Here is an 18,493-nt window from a genome sequence, read left to right on the forward strand (position 1 = left end):
CTGGGGCTTCAATATCCTCATTTGTAAAGTGTTTTTTTTATTTTTATTTTTTCACTTGAGAAGAGTCTTGGTGTGGAGAATGAGTGAACTCAAGTTAAAGAGTCAAGTCAAAGGGCAGGCACCGTGCAACAGATGGAGACCTAATGAAGACGTTTGCTTAATTGAGACAAAGGCAGAGAACTGGAAGATACGAGAAACTTTAAAGACCTAGAAAAAGCTTAAATCAAACAGATTTGAGGGACACAGAGAGAATAGTAACATATTTTCATGTTGTCTGACCTGGTCAATTGAATGGATGCTGGGTATGGTTTATCAAGATAGAAAATATTGGAAGGGCCCATTTTAGAGGAAGAATGGGTCTTTAACATTTCCATGTGTAAGTATATTCATCTCAGACTTAAAAATTACACTTATCATCTTTTCTACTCTGTACCTGACACTCTGTGTCACTGTTGAAAACTGTTTAAATACATTCCAGTGGATGTCGTTCATTGCTGTGTTGTCTATTTCTGCTGGCATGGCTGCTTGCTTGCCCTGAAGTGATACTCTGTCTGTTTTGGAGAAGCTCACATCCTCAGTTACCTGCTATATCATAAACATTCTCTAACAGCTCCATCACTGGGATGATCATGATGCTCTTTCTGTTTCTTTTTAGTGTCTTGGTGTCCTTTGTTCTCAGAATCATTCCAGTTCATTAAAAAAATTCCAAAACTACCTAATTTCAAAGAGAATGGAGTTAGGATTCTCTTTCTCAGAAATTACTTGATCCATTCGAAGATTTATTTAGCTACTCCCTTAGAACAGTTGTTTAAACTCCAGGGAATTGGAATAATCTTTGCAACCAAGAGTTCCATAACCCTTTAATCCAGAACAACCATGTATCTTCACTTTATGTCTTGTAATAAGAAAACCACTCAAATTGTTTAGTAATGGCTAAAGAAGATTTGTTTCAGGCTGAGTGTTGGTGTCCACATAGGTTAAAGATATGTCAGATTTATAACAGTTATGTATAAATTTATATAAAGGTATATAATATGACTATAACATATGGTAGAGGTGCAAGGGTCACCCTTATCAAGTATATATTTAGTTTTCTCATTGTGGATCTATGCTTTCTATCATTTAGGAATTGTATTGGATATAATTAATGGGAATTGGAAATGATAGTAGAAAAATAAAAGGTTATTTCTCTTTCACCTAAAGAAGTCCAGAGGCAGGCAGTCCAGATAGGTTGTGGCAGTTTCATAGACTCAAGGGTCCATCTCTTTCTAGTTTCCTATTCTACCCACCTAGTGTGTGGCTTGCTTCTCAAAAAAAATTTTTTTTGGTCCTTAGTGGCTATTATCATTCCTACTGTCATGTCTAATTTCTAGGTCACTGGAAAGAGGCAGAAGTAAGGGACAGATCATATGAACAAATAATCTGGTCAAGTACCTTTTTGTGAGCAGCAGTTCAAGATTCTCAACTCTGGTTAAATTTCATGACAAACTTTGAATCAAAGGACCACATCACAGTCTTCTAGCTGAGTATGTTGCTACCCTCGAAAGCCAGGATTCTGTTGCCAAGGAAGAAGAAAAGAGTGGTTAATGGGTGATGACTAGCCTATTTTGTCTCATGAATTCAACTTAAGATATCAATGAAAGTAGAAAAATGAACATTGCTCTTTGGTTATAAATTTTACATGCTGCTGCTGCTGCTGCTAAGTTGCTTCAGTCGTGTCCTACTCTGTGCGACCCCATAGACGGCAGCCCACCAGGCTCCGCCGTCCCTGGGATTCTCCAGGCACAGTTGCCTTATCTTGAAATGTCCCTGATAGATACCTTTAAAATTTGTTAACCCCATTGAAAAAGGAAAAAGATAATCCTATCTTATTCTTAACACATTAAGTCAAAATGCATGGTTTCATGAAGAAATTTGAATATTTCCATGAATATTTTAGACTGAAATTTAGTCTAGTTGAGGAACTAAGGAATCAACTGGAAAAGTTCTGTGTGTGTGTGTTAGTCACTCAGTCCTGTCCAACTCTTTACGATCCCTTGGGCTGTGGCCTGGCAGGTGGTAGCTTGCCAGGAGGCTGTAGCCTCCTCCAGGCTTGTATGGAATTATCCAGGCAAGAATACTGGAATGGGTAGCCATTCCCTTCTCCAGGGGTCTTCCCAGGGATTGAACCTGAGTATCTCGCATTGCAGTAGATTCTTTCCCATCTGAGCCACCAGGGAAGTCTATGGATGTACACATATATCCAGAACCTTAGGTCTGTTATAGGAATTGTATATGTTTTTAGGCAGAAGGAGAAAGTGAGGCATTTATTTGTTCAAGATCACAAGTGAATAAATTGTTGATTATTTCAGTTATTTACAGTGCTATTAATACAAGAGAAATTGAATCTTTATCTATTTGATTTATTTTTAGTCTTAAGCATAAACACTAGCCCGGCCTATAGATTCTTTTATGATTGTACCTATGCTGCTTCTAATTAATATTGATTTGAATTAACATTACCTAGGACAGTTATTTTTAGTGCCTTACCAGCTGTGTAAATATCATTATTGCATAAACAGACTAAAATTAATCACAGAATTTACTGTACTAGCAGTATTTACAACTTCATTGTGAACTGTGTTTTAAACATCTGTCCTTCATTAACTATATCTTAAACATAGACTTTTATAATGCAGGTCAAATTAAAAGTATTTATACAGAGACGCTGTAATACAATAGTACTTGGAGGAAAGAACAAAATTTCTGAGAAAAGAGTATCTTAATAATTAGCAAAGTTTTCATTAGTGATGCTGTCTCTCATAAAAACATATAGGAACCTATCAGAAATAAGAAAGAAAACATTTTTAAGAGAGCTCTCAGAAGGCTAAACTCTATAGTACTGACAATTTGAAATCAGTTTTTTGAATAGAATATTTATGTTGTTATTTTTAAATGTATTTGTCTTGTGTGTTGCAACTTTTTTGTTGCATAACTGGTTATTGAATTGGAAGAAACACTGTGTGGTCTTTAAGGTGAATTAGGATGTACAAAATGGAGAAAGAGATTTAATAAATCTGACTTTCAAGAGTTATTTTTCCCCTCCAACAATAACTCTTATGTCTGTCCAATTTGATTATGTAAAAGTCATAGTATTTTATTTTTATAGTTAATTTTCTAGCTTGAACCCTGCAAGGCTAGTTCCTCATTTATTTCCTCCAACTGATTTTATTTTGGATAAGATGATTTTTATCTGATTTTCCTTTGAGAAAACATGAACATTTGCTTCCTTGGCTGACTTACAGGTACGGGTGAGTACTAAAGGACCCACATGAATGGGCTTCACAAAAGAGAGAGCCCGCCCCATGCAGAGATGCTGCCCGAGGCCAGCTATTTGTGCTCTGGAAAAAGCTGACTTGCCTGAGAAAATAGGTAGTAAGACTACCCTGCCTTTTTTTTTTTTTTTTTTTTTTTTTAATATACATATATACAGAGTAGTGAACGTGTTCTTAACAATGATTAGAGAAAACTAAAACATGTAAAACTTTTGAAACAGTACTACTTATACGTGGTATAGAAGAAAATAGTAAGGGTAAGGAGGTGATAAATTAGAAAATAGATACTGTGTGATGTCATTAACCTACATTGAAATCTAGATGTATGTTGTACTTGTTATGTTATTTTGTAAAGTTGGTATTTTTATATTATAAAATTATATTCTATATTGTCTTTCTTAATTAGATGATAGTTTTTCTGTAGAAACTGTTATCTTTTATTTCTTTTGGATCTCCTGTAGCATCTAGCATCATGTCAGACACTTTATAAGCCTAAAATAAGATATTTAACTGAATCTGAGTGCAAATTTGATGAAGAGTGGTTCCTTCATGCAGGTTTCCCCAATGGCTCAGTGGTAAAGAATCTGCCTAGAATGCAGGAGACTCAGGAAGGAGATGCAGGTTCAATCCCTGAATTGGGAAGATCCCCTGGAGGAGGAAATGGCAAACCACTCCATTATTCTTGCCTGGGAAAGTCCCATGGACAGAGGAGCCTGGTGGGCTACAATCCGTAGGGTTGCAGAGAGTTGGACACAACTAAGCATGGCATGGCACAGTTCCTAAATCCAGTGCTTTGAGGATTCTGAGGCTGTCTGTGTCAGTAGGAAAAAAAATATGGTGTTAAATTAGACCAGGGGCTGTTTTATATATCGCAGTGCCTGGAGCTTATAATGGTGCCTGACAGGCTGTAGGTGCTAAGTAAACATTTGTTAGATGAATGAATAAGTGTTTCTGCAGTAGTTGAGAGAGCAAGAAAGAAAGGCAAAATATTTGACTTTCTGTTACTAAGTTAACTAAAGTCCCTTCTAATTCTAAATTCTATGATTGGCATAAACATTTGTTAATTCAGCAAATGTTATATCAGCATCCAAATTCAGAAACCAGATTATCTTTATAGTTGGCAGAATTTTGTAGATTCAAAGCTATTAAGAATAATTGCTACTGCTAAGTCGCTTCAGTCGTGTCTGACTCCGTGCGACCCCATAGACAGCAGCCCACCAGGCTCTGCCGTCCCTGGGATTCTCCAGGCAAGAATACTGGAGTGGGTTGCCATTGCCTTCTCCAGTGCATGAAAGGGAAAAGTGAAAGTGAAGTCGCTCAGTCGTGTCCGACTCTTCGCGACCCCATGGACTGTAGCCTACCAGGCTCCTCCATCCATGGGATTTTCCAGGCAAGAGTACTGGAGTGAGGTGCCATTGCCTTTAGATTGATAGAAATCATCTTTTCTGGGGTTTGCCTACTGTGATTTAAAAAACAATGAAAAAACTCAGCTATATGAACTTGATGAAGCTATTCAAATTTTAATAGTATTCTGAACCCCAACTAATATGCAATTTGTTAATTGAATTACATTCCTCTTCAGTTTATATTGCAGTTTACAAAGAGTAAAAGCTCATTAATCTGGCTGTGGAATATTTTGTGGGGTGATTGAATACTCTGTTTTATGTACAGTAAGATTAAACTGGCTCATTTATCTGATTTTATAACATCAGCATTTTGAAAGAGACTTGATACATCTCTAAATATTTTAGACATAAAATGGATTCCTGGAGATTATGTGATTAGAATTGTAGGTTTTTATTACCAGGCTTAATTAGTACTCAGATCTCCTGATTTCAGTACTAATGCCTTTTTGAAATGTCAGTGTTTGCCAATGATTTTTCCCTTAAATATAGGTTAAAAAAATACACTCCACTAATAACAAAATGGTTCAGTATTACACTGAGCATTGTCCAGAAGGACTGTGGGGGAGCAGGGGCCGTGAGGTGATGCACATTTGTCCCAGTGGGAGCCCTGACGCATGAAGAGAAGGGGCAGCCAGAACTGTGGCTCTGTGAACCCCTGGGAGCTCTGAGGAAACTTTTAGGGCATTGCTGAATTCAAAACTACTTTAATAATAATACTAAGATGTTATTTGCCTTTTTCACTGTACCGATGCTTGCTCACATGGCTTAAAAGCAATGGTGGGGAAAATGTGGATGTCTTGCCATCAACCAAGGTAGTGGCTGCAGATGTATAATCACCACTGGGTTCCTCACTGCCAAACCCTTGAAGAGAAAAAAAAAAGAAAAATGAACATTTAACTTAAAATGTTCTTAATAATAGTAGTAGAAATTATCACTTCATTAAATCTCAACCTTTGAGTACATGCCTTATGTTAATATTCTCTGTGATAAAATGAATGTATGTTTGACTTTCTCCTGCATAGTGAAGGACAATGGTTTTATTTAAGGAATTGTTGCAGAACTAGTTCCTTTTTAATGGGTCATCATTGTAAAATGAAAGAATGACTGACAAACTGTGACAATTTAGACTTGTCATTGATATTTTTCACTTGATGTTTGGTGGACATTTTCTTTAAAATAGTGAACTGACTTATCAAGAAAAATAATGGACCGTATTTGTTCTATTGATAAAATCTGAGCTTTCAAGTGAAAATCCAAATAAAAACTCAGATTTTGGAAAACTTGTTCGTCACCATGAACTTGAGAGTATATAAATTTTTAAAATCTCTTTTAATGATATTGGTGCTGATATTAACAAATGTGACCTTCCTTTTGTTATTGTATAAGGAAATGTGTTAATGTTTCCAAGCTCTCTGTGGCTCAATGTGTGATATTATGCAACTATAAATGAATAAACAATCTACTCAAAGTGCAAGGGGGTAGAAAGATATTAATGTAAAAGACTACAAATATTTCATTGTTATATTTCAGATTCTACATTACAACTAAACTTTAAGAAACTACTCCATGCTGAGTTTTGGTGTAGTATTACGAAAGAATATCCACAATATAGGAAAAAGCTCTTAAAATATTTCCCCCTTTTAAACTTTTTTTAATCTGTAGGAGACAGACTTGTCTTCATATACTCCAGCCCCAACAACTTAGCACATAACATATTGAAAGCAGAAGCAAAGTTGAGAATCTGTCTTCTGTTAAGCCAGATACATCTCACCAAATTATTTTTATATGAGGAAACATAGTTATTTTCATGAAAATATTAATGATACTATATAATAGATATTTTCATTTTAAAATGAATTTATGTTTTCTAAATGCCTCAGTTTTAATTTCTAATACAGTAAATCAAAACCAAAACAAGCATAAGCAAAAATAAAGTTTTTTGGGGTCGTTAGTATTTTTTGAGAATGTAAAAGGATCCTGAGACCAAAAACTTTGATGATGCTTCTCTAGACTCTAGATTAGATGATGCTAATCTAGTCTAGTCTAACCTAGACTCTAGTCTTGCACTATTTTTGTAGATATGAAATTATATACAGATTGTAGGAACAAGAGATAAGAAGAACGTGGAAAGAGGGAGATGAAGGGCTTTATCAAGGTACTTGCAAAGTATTTTCCAGATCTATTCTTAACTTTTGCAGAGGCTATGGCAAGGGTACAAATGGATAACTACATACCTTATGTCATAATATTTAAAATTTATAAATTAAACTAACATACTGTTAAGTAAAATATGTTTATCCTCATGCCCTGAGAAATATACCATTTAACCAACAATTAGGAAAATATACATAAAGAAACAGGTTACGTCAAATAACTGTGCATAGCACAAATTCAAAATAATTGTCTTTCCACAAAGGACTATGGTTTATCTTAGGGAGACCTCATAGAAATGACCAGACAAGAGAAGGAAAGGGAAGAATATTCTCCTTTTTTGCTTTTCCAGCATCTTCTTCCAGTCAACTGACAATTCCAGGGAAAATGCCCACTTTCTTTTGCTTTGTGTGAAAGGAGGCTCTTTATTCTTCACCCAAGATTCAGCTGCTCATCCATCTTGTGTTCTTCCTTAACCTCACTGTGCATGCTAAGTTGCTTCAGTTGTGTCCAACTCTTTACGACCCTATCGACTGTAGCCCACAAGGCTCCTCTGTCCTTGGGGATTCTCCAAACAAGAATACTGGAGTGGGTTGCCTTTTCTTACTCCAAGGGATCTTGCCCACCCAGGGATCAAACTTGCATCTCTTAGGTCATCTTCTTTGGCAAGAGGGTTCTTTACCACTAGAACCACCTGGAAAGCCACCTGCCAATGCAGAGACCTAAGAGGCATGGGTTTGATCCCTAGGTTGGAAACATCCCCTGGAGGAGGTCATGCCAATCCACTCCAGTATTCTTGCCTGGAGAATCCCATTGACAAGGAGCCTTGTGGGCTACAGTCTGTAGGGTTGCAAAGAGTTGGACATGACTGACGCTACTTAGCACAGTACAACTCCACTGTACAAGACATCAAATAAAACACCCAAATGATTCTGCAAAGTTACTCTTCAATCATCAGCAAGCCATTCAAGCAGTTCCCCTCTCTGGCAACACTGCTTTTTTGAGATTTTCCAATGAGACAAATAGAAAGTGCAAGTTTCAATGTAGGGTTCTCAGATTTACTTGAATTTTGTGCTGGACTACTGCTGCCTTGGGAGAGATGATCTGGCCCTGGCCAAAGCACACAATCCTTGTTCTTCCTCCCACCTTCTTACCACAACACAAGGCACTTATCTTGCATATATATGGACATCTCAGCCTTCTTGTCTGAACTCTGTCTCACAGGTGTGGGTTTGTTCGAGCCGAGTTGTGTCTGACTCTTTGTGACCCCATGGATTGTAGCTCACCAGGCTCCTCTGACTATGGGATTCTATAGGCAAGAATAATGGAGTGGGTTGCCATTTCCTTCTCCAGGGGATCTTCCCCAATCTGGGGTTCAAGCCCCTGTCTCTTGTGTCTTCTGCATTGGTAGGCAGATTCTTTACCCCTGGGCCACCTGGGAAGCCCTTGGGCAGTAACTAATTACTCTTGGCCATCCAAAGGCTATATATTGTCACCCTGCTTATTTAACTTACATGCAGAGTATATCATGAGAAATGCTGGACTGGATGAAGCACAAGCTGGAATCAAGATTGCTGGAGGAAATATCAGTAACCTCAGATAGGCAGAAGACACCACACTTATGGCAGAAAGCGAAGAACTAAAGAGCCTCTTGATGAAAGTGAAAGAGGAAGTGAAAAAGTTGACTCAAAAGTCAACATTCAGAAAGCTAAGTTCATGGCATCCAGTCCCATTACTTCATGGCAAATAGATGGGGAAACAATGAAAACAGTGACAAGACTTTATTTTTTGGGCTCCAAAATCACTGCAGATGGTGACTGCAGCCGTGAAATTGAAAGATGCTTGCTCCTTAGAAGAAAAATTTTGACCAACCTAGACAGCATATTAAAAAGCAGAGACATTACTAGCAAAGGTCCGTCTAGTCAAAGCTATGGTTTTTCCAGTAGTCATATATGGATGTGAGTGTTGGACTATAAAGAAAACTGAGCACTGATGAATTGATGCTTTTGAACTGTGGTATTGGAGAAGACTCTTGAGAGTCCCTTGGACTGTAAGGAGATCCAAACAGTCTATCCTAAAGGAAATCAGTCCTGAATATTCATTGGAAGGACTGATGCTGAAGCTGAAACTCTAATACTTTGGCCACCTGATGTGAAGAACTGACTCATTTGAAAAGACCCTGATTCTGGGAAAGATTGAAGGCGGGAGGATAAGAGGATGACAGAGGATGAGATTGTTGGATGGCATCACCGACTCAATGGACATGAGTTTGAGTAAACTCTGGGAGTCGGTGATGGACAGAGAGGCCTGGCGTGCTGCAGTCCATGGGGTTGCAAAGAGTCAGATACGACTGAGTGACTGAACTGAACTGATCCAAAGGATGTACAGTCTGGTTCTTTGGGATGAGAATTCCAGGGTCCTAGGTATGTGTCACTTATGTGCATATATCAGTGTTAAGAAAATTTGCATTTTAATTTTGTTGATAATTTGTATTTAGAGTACTTTTTTATTAAGAAATAATTTTAGGTTTCCAGAATAATAATACTGTCTATAGAGAAGTTGTGGATCAAGTTGGGAAGTCTATGGAAATAAATATATTGTTTTTGGAAAGAGTTTTTAAAAAGAGTGAATAGTTAAATCTTAAAGTAACTAATAATAGTTCTATAAAACCAGTAATGAAACCATTTACTTACTTAAAAAAATTCTCATCTTAGGCCCTGAAATGCTCTTTAGTAGCAGGGGGCAGGTGGGAGGGGGTGCTAGTTGCTATTAACCATACAGTATCCTAGTTGTTTCTCAGAGTTAATATTAACTACCATAGATTTGTAATTTATAATGTGAAAGTATTTTAGTTACTGGTATTACCTGGATTATTTGGCATCCTGCATCTCTGTGAAATATTGAATGGCCCCCTTGTTCGTGGAATTATATGAAGTTTGGGGTTGGCTATTTTGGGAATTATTTTATACAACAGAATTGTCTTCTTAATGATAATGTTTTTCTTAAAAAAAAATAGTCTAAGATTTCATTTTGCCTTGCATAGTTAAATCAACATAGTATGGTTAAGAAATGGGACCTGAACTGGAAGGGTTAATCTTCAAGTTCAGCTCGAGCTGTGTTTACTGATCCTTTTCTGCTTCTTGTTAATTGGCACCTCGGACTCCCTACTAATTAATGAGAGAGCAAGGGGCAGGTGGCGCCATTTTATTTTGATAATCCTTGTCAGCAATGTCTGTGTAATCTTCTTGTTTAATTATAATGAATGTGCATTTGGGGTGCATGAACTTTCAACAGCTTTTCACTGGAAGTTCACTGGACAAGGACAGTTTTGCAATTGTCAGACACTGCTACAGATTGCATACAAAGCCAATTGTTTCACCATTTTAGTTCTGAATTCACACAAATGGAAGTCACTAATGGACATACCTTGTGCTTCTTTAAAACCAGACAAGGATAAAGAGAAATGAACTAAATCTATGCTTCCTTTAATTTGCCCCTCTTTTTTTGGAGTGAGGGTAAAAAATATGCTTAAATAGGGACATTAATTTTAAGAGTACTTAATAGATGAAAATATTAATGTTTTTTCTGGAATGAAGAGCCTAGGCAGGAAGTCAAAATAAATGGAACTGATTTACTTAAGAATTTGCAAGTTTTAGCTGTGAAATGACTAGATAAATGATTCTGTTGGAAAGTAGGTACCTACTAGCAGATGCATATTTTACTAATTTCAATTTTAAAGAGAATGTTAGGCTTTCAAATATAAAGGTAGATTTAGGTAAAAATAAATTCATAATAATTTTGAAGTTTGGGGACCAGTCTTAAAATTGTGTTACAAGCAGTGCATTATTTATTTGGGGGAAGCGCGAGAAAATGAAGGAGGAAAAAGTCAAAAAACACCTCCTTGGCTGTTAATACCTTGAAACTTAGTGGAAAGGAAATAACACCCAATTTATAAGAACTCTAATGTAAACAAACAGGAGCTATGATAGGAAATAGCACTAGGGCCAGTTTATAAGACTTGGTCTATGTTCATTTTTTAGATAAAACTTCCTGTACTTCCAGCCATTTTAGTCCAGACCAAAACCAAAATAAACCTTCCTCAAATGGTGAAAGGAAGCATTTAATTGGGTGATATTTTTGGAAAATCAAAAATAGTTACTTCTGCTGTTGATGCTTTGATAAAAGTTTCTGTTATTGATAAAAACTTAAGTGTTATTTGAGATATTGTAACACTTAAGTGTTATTTGAATATTGATAAAAAAACTTGTGTTATTTGAGTATTGATAAAAATTTTAAGTTTTATTTGAGATACAAGTATAGATTTATATGAACTTGGATGTTAATTATATACTTATAGTTTATAATAATGACATTTCATATTATTATTTTTGTGCCTTATCAGAGAATATTTACTTGACTTAATTTAAATTTACAATTAAAATAGAAATCCAAATCTGTGGTTCTCAACCCAGGAGCAGTTTTGGCAGTCTCAAGACATTTCTTATTTTTACCACTGGCAAAGGGTACTCCTGATGTCTAATGAGTAGAAATGATGGATGCTGCTAAAAACTCTGTAAAAAGACACAGGACAGTTTCCCCATGAAAAAGAATTATGTGTCCCCCGAATGTTTATATTACTGGGATTAGAATTCTGTCCTTTTACTTATGAAACACTACGCATTTATAATCAATGGATTGTGAAAATGCTGGAGAGTTTGTGAAGAGATGCTATGTTTAAGGAAACAGTTATATTGGGCTTCCCTGGTGGCTCAGTGGCAAAGAATCCGCCTGCCAACACAGGAGATGCAGGTTCGATCCCTGGGTTGGTAAGATCTGCTGGAGAAGGAAATGGCAACCCACTCTAGTATTCTTGTCTGGGAAATCCCACAGGCTGAAGGAGCCTGGTGGGCTACTGTCCATTGGGGTTACGAAAGAGTAGGACATGACTTAGCCACTAAACAACAACAGCAAATCCAAATATTGGGTTGAATGGGATTGATTGATAAATAACATATTCCTAATTTTTATCACTTTCTCTCCCTTTCAAATTATAATTTTATACTGAAAGAATAAAAAACAATTCATTACGTGAGAGAATAAACATTAGCTACAGTAATGCAAACTAAATGGTTGACTAAAATGTGGTAATCATTTAGCAATATATGCGTATATCAAATCCTTATGTCATATACCTTATACTAATACAATGTTATATGTCAAGTACATCTAAGCAAAACTAGGGAAGAAAGTTACTCTTGTGGGAAGTAGTCTAAAATATAGGAAACAGCAGTTACAAATTCTCTAGATTTTTTATCAGTTTTTACTATACATTCAAAACTGAAGAAAGTGTTGTATTAACATGGCCTAGAAAGAATACAGTGTGATCAATGTGGTATGTGCCATGTTGTATACTGTTGTATTTGTAAAGCTTGTGTGATTTCCTTGGTGTAAAGTAGCTACATGTTAGAGATTTTTAAGTGGATTTTAACCCAACAACTAAAATCAGGCTTCAGTTCATCTGATTTGAAAAATTTATCCTCATCTTTTATTCATATGTAATTTTTTATTAACCTATAATCAGTGGATAGAATTTAAATCAGGCGTTTATGAGAACAATAACCTGATTCAGATTAAACAGTTTAAGTTTCATTTGCTTATTATTTTTCTTTCATGACATTAATGCAACTAAATATATCCTCAGCACTATATTTCAGATGCTTTTTTTGGCCTGCTAGTATTCATCGTTGGTCTTTTAAAAGTCACTAAATCAGTTCCTACTGACTTCTGTATGTAATAGGGCAGACATGCTATGTAAAATTTTTTAAAGTATGTAGTATTTTATATATACTATATATAGGGCGTCTGTAAGCAACGAAGCATAAAAATATTTCTGAACCCACCATTGTACATAAGAAATTTAGAACTAACCTTATGTCAATGCTGTATGAACATTGGTTGAAATAGGGATGCTTGTTTGCTTTTGGAACTTGCCTATCTTCAAATATTATTGGTAAAACACATATTTATAGAGCTCAGCAGAAAATGAATGTGTACTGAGTGTGTGAGGAGTTGAAAGATTTCTCAACATTATGTATTTATAAAAGATAGCTTTCTAAGTAAATGAGAAGTAACTTGTTTGCAGAACAATTCAGTAACTTATATATATATATCTTATTCCCTGAGAGAGAAGAAATAGGACAGGCACTGTGGTCAGCAGTGTGGTGGAGAACTTGTTCAATGGCAGGAGGTTTTGTCTACAGAAACACAAAGGCTCACTCAGCTGGGTCACTGCAGTATATTTTGTAAGGAAACCTGTGTGTAAAAATAGATGTGAATGAAACTTCTTTTAGGGCACAGGGTCCTATGGTTGTTAAAGAGCCACTTTGTTTTAGTGGAAAGAAAATATGAAAACTCTCCTTTTGGAAGCAAGTCTTAGGGTAGTGGCTTTTAAAAAGTATCTTTTTGTGCACTGTTCCTAGAAAGCATTACAACCAGATGTGTTTTCTAATCACATTGGTCCTATGGTTGTTAAAGAGCCACTTTGTTTTAGTGGAAAGAAAATATGAAAACTCTCCTTTTGGAAGCAAGTCTTAGGGTAGTGGCTTTTAAAAAGTATCTTTTTGTGCACTGTTCCTAGAAAGCATTACAACCAGATGTGTTTTCTAATCACATTGATTAAGAAGGTAGGGAAAACCACTAGACCATTCAGGTATGACCTCCTTAATCAACACTTCTCAAATTCTGTTAGGGTGTACTTCTTTTAGAATATTAGAAATCATATATAATGATTTGGTACAGTTTTTCTGTGAATTTTGGCAGATAATTCAATATTTGAAACAAAATACAAAATTGAAGGAAATCATATTGAAGTTCTAGGTAATCTTTGCTATTTACCCTTTAAAACAATCACATGATACACCCAGTCCAGAGTTTTAATGTTGTTTTCTATGACACGAAAATGTTTTTATTTCTGTGGTGTTTATAAATGCCTATATTTACAACTTGTTATGTGACATCAGTGGAGTTTCCGAAATTTGAGTTTATAAAAAGAATATGGAATTAAGTTAATATATGACTATTAAAATATTCAAGTAGTGTATACATAAAACTACTACTGCTAGTTTAAATCAACTAGAGGGATTTAATTTAAAGTCTGTTTTCCTTGTGACAGAGGTAAGGAGAACAACCCTATTTATTGCAGGAAGGACTGTGTTATGGATTATCAAAAATGTCTTGGAGCTCAGGTTAGGTACAGCGAATGGAAGCTACTCTGTTAGCAGTATCATACTCTGAAGTTATAAATGAGGAAAACTTTGAATACTTTCTTGACCTCCATAGTGAAAGTCAAAGTCGCCAGTCATGTCCGACTCGTTGCGACCCCATGAGTTCTCCAGGCCAGAATACTGGAGTGGGTAGCCTATCCCTTCTCTAGGGGATCTTCCCAACCCAGGAATCGAACCAGGGTCTCCTGCACTGCAGGGATTCTTTACCAGCTGAGCTACCAGGGAAGCCCAAGAACAAGAATATTTTCTTTACCATAAAATTGCCACTAACTTTATTCTCTTATGTGAAATTATTTACCATTTCAAATGAAAAGTCCATAGGGCTCAAAATAAATGAAATCTAACACATTTAAACACACATACCCCCTCAAACTTTGCTCCATACCTTTCTTTCCTCTCCTTAGAGACTTCTGCCTTCTCCTATATAGCATGCCTGCCAACAAAACTTCTAGTATGGTAAAATGTTTTCAATTTATGTGTTCTTTCCAACTCTTATGTCAGAGACCCGTGAAGTTACTTCAGGTCTCGAAGCAATGATGGCAAGCCTTCAACACTCCTTTTAAAATAAGTTTATATGCGTTTGTGTAATACATTTTCTGGTTCACTGCCTTTGAAGCCTATGCCACAAATGAAACAGGCCTCTCACACAAAATACATTTTAATATATGCATGCTTAAACACATGAACGAGAAAGTATATGATACAAGAAGTCCTAATGTGAAGACTTAAATACTGAACAATATCTTACATGTTACAAGTTTTCACATATGTTATGTCATTTGTTCAGTATGACAATATTGTGAGGAATAAGGGGATTTCTGTTTTCTAGCAAGAACTGATGCTGAGAGGGATTAATTGTGGTAGAGATGGAATCTGTGACCCTTAGTCTAATGCACTTTTTATTAGACCACACTAAAAATTCTATTTTAAAACCCAGCAAGATGACACTGCTTATTAATAGAACTGTTGAATTAAAAATTGCTGAATCTGTCTGTAATTTAGCCTATGAGGCCAACACTTTTAGCTACTTGAATAATGATTCTAGCAGCTAATATATTAGAGTCTATATTTGCAAACTGTATAGTCTTTGTCCATTAAAGGTAAATGTAATGTTAATTGATTTATCTGATTTTGCTTTTAGAAAACTCCATTTTCTCTTTGATGAGAGATGATTGATCTTGACAACTGAAGGTATTTATTGCATTTCAGATTAAAATTTTGTCTGCCAGGCGAGTCTCTCAGCCTTTTAGGGTTTCCCCACTCTCTAGGATTTACTGACCGTCTTCTCCTTCCAAGATCAATGCTGTTGCAAACTTAAGAAGCCTCATGGTATTGGAAGAGGCGTGTCCATTCCTGGTACTTTCCTGTGTAACCCACTGCATCTACCTCTGTAGGGATTGCCCTCCTGTTTACTCAGTCTGTGGTCTAAGTTATTCTAGAACACAGTCAACAAGCGTTTATGGTATCTGTAAATGTAGTATCAGCACAAGTAATACAACTTACTTCATTCATCCCATGAATGTCAATTGTCTTTATTGTGTGCCAGGCACAGTTATAGATGCTTTGGATTTTATAGTGACCATGACAAAGTACCTGCTTCCAAGTGCTGATATTTAGAAGGAAACAGCCAATAAATACAAAACAGAGATCATCAAATCAGATGTGACCTGAAGAAAATGTTAGAAAAGTTGGCAGTTACTTTTCTTAGGATGGCCACAGAACTGAAATCTAAATAATGAGAATAAGGTAGAGGGACAAGTGAAGGGACTGTGAGAGGAAATGAGTGTGGTATGCTCGAGGGCTAGAGAGAAAACCAGCATTCAGACGGCATTTTGGGCAAAGGGGAAAGTGATAGGAGAAGAGGTCAAAGAAGTAGGCAGAGGCCGAAACATGTGGGCCACAGTAGCAAGTGTGGTTTTGTTTGTAATTGAAGGTTTTAAGTAGGAAAGTAGCATGTGATTTACACTTTGCAGATGTTTCTTTGGTTGCTGAGTGGAGTACTCCATCTGAGGCAGGACATATGGAATCAGTATACTAAAGAGGAGGCTATTCTATGAGTTTCTGCAGGACTGTAGCAGTCTAGAATTTTTGCAGTGGAAGTGCTGAAAAGTGGTTCAATTTGGGATATATTTTGGATATAGTACTACCAAGTCATGATATAATGTATTGGATCTAAGACCTGAGACAAAGAGAGGAATTAAGGAAGATCTAATGATTTATTAGATCCTATTTATTAAGAAAGATCTAACAATTCCCTAGTGAAGAACAGGGAAGCCTGGCTTGCTGCAGTGTATGGGGTTGCAAAGAGTTGGACCAGACTGAGCAACTGAACAACAAAAATGATTTGTGAACAGAAGAGATAAATGTACCCCAATGTTCATCGCAGCACTGTATATAATAGCCAGGACATGGAAGCAGCCTAGATGCACATCAGCAGACGAATGGATAAGGAAGCTGTGGTACATATACACAATGGAATATTACGCAGCCATTGAAAAGAATACATTCGAATCAGTTCTAATGAGGTGGATGAAACTGGAGCCTATTATACAGAGTGAAGTAAGTCAGAAAGAAAAACACCAATACAGTATAGTAACTCATATATATAGTATTTAGTTAATTGGTAAAGATAACCCTGTATGCGAGACATCAAAAGAGACACAGATAAATAGAACAGTATTATGGACTCTATGGGAGAGGGCAAGGGCGGGATGATATGGGAGAATGGCATTGAAGCATGTAAATTATCATATGTGAAGCGAATCGCCAGTCCAGTTTCGATGAATGATACAGGGTGCTTGGGGCTGGTGCACCGGGATGACCCAGAGGGATGGGATGGGGAGGGAGGTGGAAGGGGGGTTCTGGAAGGGGAAAACATGTACACCCATGGCGGATTCATGTCAATGTATGGCAAAACAAATACAATATTGTAAAGTTAAAAAATAGATAAACTCATTTAAAATAAAAAAAGAAATAAAAAGCAGAAAAAAAAAAAAGAGAAAAAAAAAGAAAATATCTCTTGTAAAGGGTTAAAATGGTAACAGCCTACCTGGCTGGTTTGCCTTCATTCACTCGTTCCTTGTTGTGGAAATGTGAAGTATCTTGACAGAATCAGCACTTGGCACTCAAATTGTTTCCTAGAAGCTGCTGGTTCAGTTGGTTCAAATACACCAACTAGCCAGAAGAAGAGAAAATGGGATACATTTTGGAATGCACTTTTCAATTTTGAAATGATTTTCAGAAACATTATTAGGAATCATATTTTGAATATCTGTTGTAGAACTGTGATCAAAGCGTCAGTTCACTGGAATGGTTTTCTGATGACTGTAGTTTTATTTACCAAGAGAGAAGGTAAAGAACATTGCTCATATTTGTGCTATGAATTTGAAAGACCTGATATGGTAATAATAACCTATTTTAAGATAGCACATATAATCATTAAACATTTGTTTAGGTTTTATCATGACTAGCACAGATTTATGATTGTGGTTTTTGGGTCACAAGTACACTTGACAGTATGTCAGGGCCCCTTGTATAATCAATGTGTAACAGTGTATCTTTGCTCATTTTACAGAACATAACTTCATTATATACAGGTTGATGTTTGTATCTTCTAATTTATAATATTTTCTTCATGCTGTTGCTGCTGCTGCTAAGTCGCTTCTGTCATGTCCGACTCTGTGTGACCCCATAGACGGCAGCCCACCAGGCTCCTCTGTCCCTGGGATTCTCCAGGCAAAAACACTGGAGTGGGTTGCCATTTCCTTCTCCAATGCATGAAAGTGGAAAGTGAAAGTGAAGTCGCTTAGTCGTGTCCAACTCCTAGCGACCCCATGGACCGCAGCCTACCAGGCTCCTCTGTCCATGGGATTTTCCAGGCAAGAGTACTGGAGTGGGGTGACATTGCCTTCTCCATTTTCTTCATACATATCATCTATTTGATTTTGTAATCTTAATGAGGAATTAAGCCCCAAATGATAATAGAAAGAATAATTCAATTATTACACAGAGATATAGACTTCAGTATATCCTTATAAAGCTGTACGTTTATAAAGTTACCAAATAACTTTGTTTCCATACTGACTCCATCCACTCTAAGCACCAGTTCTCACTATTTCTTGGTCCAGGTACTTTATATATTATATTCTCCGTTTTGTTACTCATTACAATGAGTAACATTACTCATTTTTTGAAATACTTTTCTATTAAGGTTCCTATAATTCCTAGATAATGTTCGAAGTTATCCCTATAATGTCTATATTATTTTAGATAAAAATTACCAGATTACTCTGTATTTCATTTAAAAAATATGAGTGAAGTCTACCATAGTTATATATCT

The 18,493-nt window shown here is 36.3% G+C and overlaps 1 protein-coding gene across 14 annotated transcripts in view; it reads left to right on the forward strand.

The window, feature by feature from the left end:
* BMPR1B (bone morphogenetic protein receptor type 1B) overlaps nt 1-18,493 on the forward strand; it is a 420,588-nt gene that overhangs the window by 282,765 nt on the left and 119,330 nt on the right. For 7 of the 14 annotated variants that reach the window (XM_081595579.1, XM_081595667.1, XM_081595584.1 and 4 more), the window contains one exon: nt 15,296-15,345. The exons of 6 other annotated variants lie outside the window; for them this stretch is intronic. The gene's annotated coding sequence lies outside the window, so the exon portion shown is untranslated. Of the gene's footprint in view, nt 1-3,284; nt 3,412-15,295; nt 15,346-16,540; nt 16,714-18,493 lie in introns of all 14 variants that reach the window. One more of the 14 variants, XM_081595644.1, reaches the window with a different exon arrangement.

This window comes from Giraffa tippelskirchi, chromosome 1, assembly GCF_054371585.1.
Source record: "Giraffa tippelskirchi isolate mGirTip1 chromosome 1, T2T-mGirTip1v1.2.pri, whole genome shotgun sequence".
NCBI lineage: Eukaryota > Metazoa > Chordata > Mammalia > Artiodactyla > Giraffidae > Giraffa > Giraffa tippelskirchi.